The sequence below is a fragment of the Toxotes jaculatrix genome, chromosome 6 (genome assembly GCF_017976425.1).
Source record: "Toxotes jaculatrix isolate fToxJac2 chromosome 6, fToxJac2.pri, whole genome shotgun sequence".
Lineage (NCBI taxonomy): Eukaryota > Metazoa > Chordata > Actinopteri > Toxotidae > Toxotes > Toxotes jaculatrix.
The window spans coordinates 8,966,151-8,974,088 of NC_054399.1; the positions used below are offsets into that span (position 1 = coordinate 8,966,151).

General features: G+C 41.1%; 1 protein-coding gene across 2 annotated transcripts in view; it reads right to left on the minus strand.

Annotated features, from left to right (window-relative positions):
- tle2b (TLE family member 2, transcriptional corepressor b) overlaps positions 1–4,653 on the minus strand; it is a 79,317-nt gene extending 74,664 nt beyond the window's left edge. Inside the window, exons 1-2 of one of the 2 annotated variants that reach the window (XM_041039889.1) lie at positions 4,628–4,653; positions 3,890–3,980 (exon numbers count right to left, since the gene is read on the minus strand). The gene's annotated coding sequence lies outside the window, so the exon portion shown is untranslated. The remainder of the gene's footprint in view (positions 1–3,889; positions 3,981–4,627) is intronic. The other variant, XM_041039887.1, reaches the window with a different exon arrangement.
- Between the last annotated feature and the right edge of the window lie 3,285 nt (positions 4,654–7,938).

The following is a 7,938-nucleotide window of genomic DNA, read 5'->3' on the forward strand; positions in this document are numbered from 1 at the left end:
ACACTCCGACACTCAAACACAAATTCATGACAACTATGTGAACACATTTCTTATGCAGCACACACACACATACACACACAAAGAGTTGCACATACACACATAATAGTTACTTAGAGTGATACGTTTATTACCCCGTTAACACCTTGCATTGAAATGCGTCTTGAATGATTGAGTAGCTATCCAATCATGCTTAATCACATATAAATCCAGGTGTAAACACGCTCGGGTTGCCGTGAAGGATGTCACAGATCTGATCTGTCTGCCAAACTTCCTGAGGAAGTGGTCTGAGAGCCATAGCATCCAGATGTCTGTCAACTGTGAATGCAGCATCATTTCAAACTACACGCTGTACATCCACTGCCCACATGAGAAGTGAAACACAGAGGCGCTCACTATCACTTCAGGTTAAGCAGGTTAAAGCAGGTTAAAACCAACAGAGCACATTAAAGAACAGGAAAACAGCAAACAGAGGCACTTCATTTGTGTTTATGGTTTTCAGCATTAATGAAATTACTTACCCACACATCTGTTTTTGTAGAAAACTATCACATTGTGTGACCTATGTGGTAAATGTACACAATCAAAACACTGAAACAAACTAGATACTCATAGCACAATTATTAGAAAGATTAACACGTAATCGGGGTCTGTTGATCAGGTAATTCTTACTCAGATTTTGACCTGAATTCAACTCATATAAATATGAGTAAGATGAGCAATAATTAGACTACGGCCATAGTTTGATTATTATCAAGTACTTAGCATGGATGCTGCTTGATTTTCCCTGCCTAAAGAGATCTCGTTTATGCATTTGCAGTTATACAAGTATGTGCAACGTGACTACGGCTAATCTATACGCTATCTGGATACAAGTCAAATGTCTTAAGTCACATGTTCCCGGGAAAAGAACCTATGCACCCATACAAAAGTATATAAGGTCTTTTATCTAAAATGATTAAGCAGATTTAAAATGATGTAACAGGCATTAAGCACCCTGCTCAGGAACACTGAACAGTGTCAGTCAACAGCACACACTTTGCAATTCAACATACACATCCTAAACATGAGATACGTCCCAATCTACTGAAGCACTTGATAGAAAGTTTTTTACTTTTCTCTTCATAGCAACAGCGACTTATTTGGAATAAACAGAAGAGCTGGGCACCTAACAAAAAACAAAAATCAACAACAGCTATCTGTGCCATCTATATAAACGTAATCAACAGAAAATCCAAGGAAATGCACATTACAGTCAGACCCACATACTGTGAAGTGATATCTAGCAAAGCTGCAGTGCAGAAACACAACAGCAACGTCCGCTTACCGCCAACGATGTCATCAAAATCAATATGTCGAGTATAAGGAGGATTACCACTGTAACCCCCCACAAATATCCCTGCTACAGCAAGATAAAAATGTCTGCCTGCCTACTTTTGACTGCTGGCTCCAATGCACATGTTATTTACAGGACTGCCCAGAATGGACCAGGACCAACTAAGAACTGATATTTAAAGCCTTTCCATGTACAGAACACCAGTCTGGCCCAGCCGTCTTTTGGCGCTGTCTATAATGAGTTCATCCAGGGCAGCTACGCCTTTGAACTTGATCAAACAGCCATTAATCCGACACTGTAGAATCGGACACAGTCAGTTTTGGCATCCATGGAGGGTTTCCACTAAGACAGAGACTGCATTTGATAACAAGTGGGTTAGCCAGAGGGCAGCCCAAAAGCTTCAATTAAGGACACATACAGACATCCTATTATCCATTGTCCTCTAATGCCGAACACTATAGATCCTTTTGGGAAAACCTAATGCTGTCTTATGTCAACCTCCCTTAAAAGTCAGCAAAGTTTGCTTGAATGTCGACTGTGACACATTTTTAGCATTTTTCCTCTAAAATCTAATCTGATGGTAAGTAACCATTGTGCTATTTTGAGTAAGAAACTATGTATGTAAGCGTTTGCCTGAGAGGAGAAGGCTGTGGAAGAGTGACTTTGTTTCATTTAGTACGTACATAAACAGAGCAGGTCTGCTCCATTTTAGGATATATATATTTTAGGATTCGTTGCAACGACAACAGTCAGGAAGGTTGGCGAACTTTTAAAATATACTGTATTGCTGTGTAAAACATGTTACAGAGTCAGCCTGCTGATTTTATGGCTCCACTTGTTCCACTGTCACACTACATTTTAACATGTCACAGATAAACATTTCAGTGGTTTTATCACGACAGTAAAACAGAAAGTAAACTCAATGCCCTTCATGTTCCTGCTTATGATCCCATTCCACTTGCTATTATTCAAGTCACCATATCATGGTGTCTATAAAGTAACCAACTCAGGCAAATCCTGGAAAAAAAGGAAAATTCATTGTACCATTATCTTAAAATTGCCACTCATCGCCAGAGTGGCTGCCGTTTAGCAAAAGTTATTCAGCGTCCCTTTAAAGACATCTCTGAAACTGATGCAGTCAATGTGCCACACTAAAAACATGAATAGATAAATAAACAACCCACAGGGTAGTACAGGAGTTCTCACTCGCCAGCAGTGAGTGGTCCATAACTTGAGCCTTGCAGCCTTTCCACACTTGGAAATCAAGTATGGAGTCAGAAGCCAACAGCTGCCAAAAACTGTGCAAAAATAGTACCAACATCTGGCTAAAATTTACTCTTGTAAACATTCAGCCATCCTTCATATTCAAATCATTTATTCTGTTAAGGGTCAAACAGTGCTGGAGCCTAACTTAGCATAAACTGGTCACAAGGCAGACCCTGAACATGCCACCAAAGAGCCTTCACACCCACAAGCAAGTGAGAGTTTCTAAGTTAACTGACCTGCCTGCCTTCACACTGTGGAAGGACATCTAGGACCAGGAGAAAGGATTCCCAGTAGATGAATTCATTCAATTTTTAAAACTCGCTTGCTCTACATATTTTCTCTTCGTCTCTCACTCATCCACGTTCTTGCTCTTCTTCCCATCTGCCTTCATTCAAAATCTCTATTTCAGCTCTCTTTTCCCAAACAGAGACACACTGTCATTCAGTGGCACAAGGCCCCCCACAACCCCTACCCACATCACTGCATCCAACACCACCATTGCCCCATGTAGCCCATTGTACTAATCAGCATTATCTAATTGTCTAGAATGGATTATGCAGGTAATTATTCCCCCGACTCCTCACAGTGGGTTTCACAGAGACAGATGGGCAGGCAGATAAACACACACAGAAAGGCACAGACACCAACACAGTTCAGAAGTTACATACGTTCAAAGATTGCAGTTGTATTCACCACTAGCACTCATAATATCGCACTGATATATAGCATGTTCCCACGGCAACGGTATGTGGTAAACGGGTCTGTCAGGTCGCACCAGCCCAAGTTGACAATGAGAACTTCATCACATCAGGAGATAATGTGTTCACAACCACATTACCTGGTCCATCAATTACGTTTTCATTTACATTTCATTTTCATGCCAACAGCAACAAGGCGAAGCCACTGCATGTTCAACACTTTTATCACCAGCTAAACCACTTTATCAGTGGTTTAGTCTGAAGGTGCAAAGCGAGACAGATTTCAGCTGTAAAGTTTAAGGCATACATTATTTAAGAGGTTTGGGGCTGGATACAGTATAGAGAAAACTTCAAACAAACAACAAAACAGTAACACTTACAATCAGAGTGTGTTTGCCATCAGCCACTTCCTTTGATCAGAGAAGGTTTAAATGCGAGTGTTTTCTAAGCAATCAAAAGAAAAACAACTGAAAAATGGTTATTTGTTATATGTTTTGACCCTTTTTTCCCCCAAGAGATGCTGAAAACTAGCAAACAAACTGCAGTTTCTCTATAAATTCTGAATGCATGGAAAAGGCTGCATTTGACGAACCTCTGCTTTGGTAAAACATGAGGAAACACAAGGATGCGGGCTGAGGGGATCCACAGAGGAGAGTCAGCACCTTCAGAGTGATGGTCAGCATCTGAAACACAGAGAAACAGTAAAGACACTATGATCTCAGCTCACAAAGACTTTAATATTAAACAGATAACAGATATTAACCATTGTAAAAGTTTCTACCAGTAGAAGCAAACTAACTGAGCACATTCGTGTCAGCACTCAGGTTGCATAAGAGGTAGGTTAAATAACCCCAACCTTTCAGGTTATCATGAAGACCTAATTAATTTAATATTAAAGAGATATGTAAAAAGATGGCTATTCTCTCTGCAGCACAGGGTTCAGTTCCGTCTCCAGATAATGTAGAGCATAACAATTTTAAATACGTGTTACCAAAGGGACTCTAGAGCTCTCATGGTTGAGGGTTTCCATAAATGAAAATTGGCAGCCCCTTTTGACACAACCTCATGATAGTTTTGTCAGTTTTTTTTTTTGTAGTAAACTCGTAGCAAACTCAACACAAACTCACGACAAAAACACTGCAGTGTTTTGTCTTTCGCTTCTTCCTACCTAGCCGACTTTTAAACAAGTTTACAGTCAAAAGAATAACAAAAACACAAGCCGTTAACGCATTTAGGAAATCAGAGCCGCAGTGTTTTCACATCAAGTCGAGACTGCTAACTAGAAAACGACAGGCGTTGGAGTCGATGTAACTTAGTTAGACCAGGTTACCTGTCAGTAAAGTAACTACTAGTGTCTTGTGCGCTCTCTTATATCAACAACGAGCTCTAAAGTCGAGAAAAACTCAACTTTCAAGCTTAAACATCTCAATTTAAACTGTAGAGAGAGATAACGCCCGCCTTTCGGTTCCACCTTAAAAGCTCTTCCTCGTCTGAGGGCTCTCTCTGCGCTCTGATTGGACAAAGGGATGTCTCGTTCTATCCAACCATCACCCAGGTACCCCACGTTGGGTCCTGATGTCATTAGGCAATCGAGCCAATCGCGAGCCGAGCCGGCCGCTGAATGGGTGTGGGCGGCGGCGGAGGGGGCGGAGGGGAGCTGAGGAGTCTGTGGGGATTGTGGGCATTGAAGTTCCAATTATTCTGCACACGCGCGCGCACACGCACGCACGCACGCTGTCAGTCACGCTACATAAACGCTCAGTAAATTCCACCGTTAATTTCAATCCCGCTATTTCTACTGCACACACACACACACACACACACACACACACAGTGGGTAAACACCTCCGTTGTGAGTGAAGTCCGATTCAAAAGTAAAGACTTTTTTTTTTTTTCTTTGTGCCAATTTTCTTTATTCCACTTCAAATACTGAAAAATCAAATAAGTAAATGGGTGGCCTTGACATGGCAAAATTAAAATAATGAGGCACACCAGAAAAACATAAATCTTAACCTACAGGGATACAAGAAGCCGGCTGTGACATACAACCCGCAGTGACTGGGTTTCTGACTTTGAAATACTGCACTCATCTTAAGATTTAGTGCTTTCTCTCTTGCTATAGTTTCAAACATACAAATACAAATTGCTCAAATATACAGCGTCAGAAACACAAACAACTGCTTGTTCTAATTCCTATACCTAATTGCCACCTATATCCCCATCTTTCTCTGTTTTTCTACATATAACACACACATACACAGACACGGACGCCGTCTCTAAGTCCTTTCCCTGTTGCATGCATCTCATTTCAGAGGGATATTGTGATATTTGGTGTGTCTCGACACGCTTCGCCACGATCGCTCCCTTCACAGACTGCATTTTACAACACTGCTGTGCCAGAGTAAAAATAAAAACCTGCTGACTCCCATTTTACTCACTGTCTAGTCTTTACTTGTGCAGAACACTGATGTAAACCTTTATGGACAGGGTACATGCATTTTTCTCTTAAAGAGGATACTGTCATATTTATGAATGTATGGCTGTGGAATGCAATATGCATGGTGGGGAAAAAGGTCCCGACTGTATCTACTGATCAAAGGAAACGTCCACGCTGAGGAACAGTGAGATTATCTCAGACTGTGATGTTCAGCGCACAAATCCGTAAATGGTATTTTCAGTATACCTGCTTCTCCTCAGCCTGCCTCACCTACAGTGCATCTTCTGCAGTTAGGGATTTTGAGTGCCCCTTCATGTTGGTGATAGCAAGCCCAAAGTGTTTTTGACCTCAGAAGAAGAGAGTCGTTCACTATGCTCAAACCTCATGCACAGGTGCATTACCCGCACAGTCTATCGAGTCTGCTATTAATGGAGAAACTAGCATCCCTTCTTCACGTGCAGCAGGTTTATCCATAATTGTTTGTTCTTTGACTGCAAAACCTGGCCACCAAAACCTGACATTTGACATTGTTCTTTTATATTATTATAATGAATCAAGCCTTTAATGCCCGAGCACTGAAACCCCTGTCTTTACTCATTTGAAAAGACCAACAGAAGCTTAATGGTTAGATCAACAAGGATACTTCTTCAGAAACCTGAACTCAATGTTCTGATTTTCAGTTGTATTATATGCATGTATCTTATGGTAAAAAAAATTATACTCTTGAATTCGGTCCTATTTTCTCCTGCCATCTTCTATTCTGTTCTATTTCACTGAGTGTTATAATTCATACTTCAGAGAAACTAGTCGCACCTCAAGGTCCATTTCTGGAGCTTTCAACTCACAGCTTCAACTTCAGCTCATGTCTTTGCTCAGCTGTAACAGTAATGGATCAGTTTTCATCTCTGATTAATTGTGAAGGGGTTAAAGGAAAGTTTAAGGAAGCCATTCACATGCGCTGAGGAAGATGATGAGATGTGGCTGAAAATGTGAAGGTAGGAAAAAACTAATAAGTGGTCCTTGACTTAAGACTTATTTGTTAAAATATTCAATTCTATTTTATTGTTGTGTTCTACTTCATTCTGTTCTGTAGTTTATATTAAAGAATATGAAGGTATTAAATGAAAGATGAGGACAGAAATCCATCACAGACTGACCTCCTCACTCACACATGCACACACACACACTCACATACAGTAAATGATCTGCAGATCTGCACAGACTAATCCATGCAGTAATGGGAAACGGCAGAAGGTGAAACACTATCCCTATGATGTGGGACTCTGGATAAACTCTGCTCTGGTTTGACTGGATAAATAGACGTCTATTCACACATCAGCAAACACAAACACACAAACAGAGAAATACAACTGTGCACACACATACAGGCAGACACACACACACGGGGCGAATAAAACTGCCATGCGTATGTACCTGTGGTGTGTTACAGGTCCCTGAGCGCCTGCAAACACATGTGCTCCCCTGACCTTGTAGTGCAAACATTTAGCTATACTGTGTATGGATAGGTGTGTGTGTGTGTGTGTATGTGTGTGTGTTTGCTTTTGTGTATGTATATGTTTCTGCTTGAGCATGCATTGACTTGTCTGGGTGTGACTGGGTATGTTTTTGCGAGATCAGTGTGACTTCCTGGCTGTGACTCTAGCAGGTTCTTATGAGTAGGACATGTGCAGCAACACTTTGTGCCATAATTAGCTCCATCCAACTTACTTCCTGCTCCTGGCTGCAGGAAAGAACTGTGTCACTTGTGTGCATGTTGTGTGTGGATGGCGACATATTTCTGTGTTGGCTCTGTATTCAGGTACTCTGGATTTGAAATTAAACTCTGAGGCTAAAGTGCTGGCTTTCAGCTGCATGATCATCCATGTTAGTAGAGCAGCGTGGGACTTACGCACACCAGCCAGGTTTTAGGATGAAGAAACAGGACGATGATCCTGAATACATACAAAGCCAAAGCCAAAGCAACCAAGGAGTTCTTCATTGACAAAGACAGTTATGATCTTGACTGATCAAGGCAGCCACCTGACCCAAGTCCAACAAATCAAGTTCTGCACTCAACTGGCCAGACAAGAATGCTGATGTTTAATGCTTCTGGATTACCTTCAATTACAATGATTTTTACACACAAAATATTCTCTTTTTGAATATTATCTTACAATGTAATAGTGGTTAAGGTAAGGGATTAT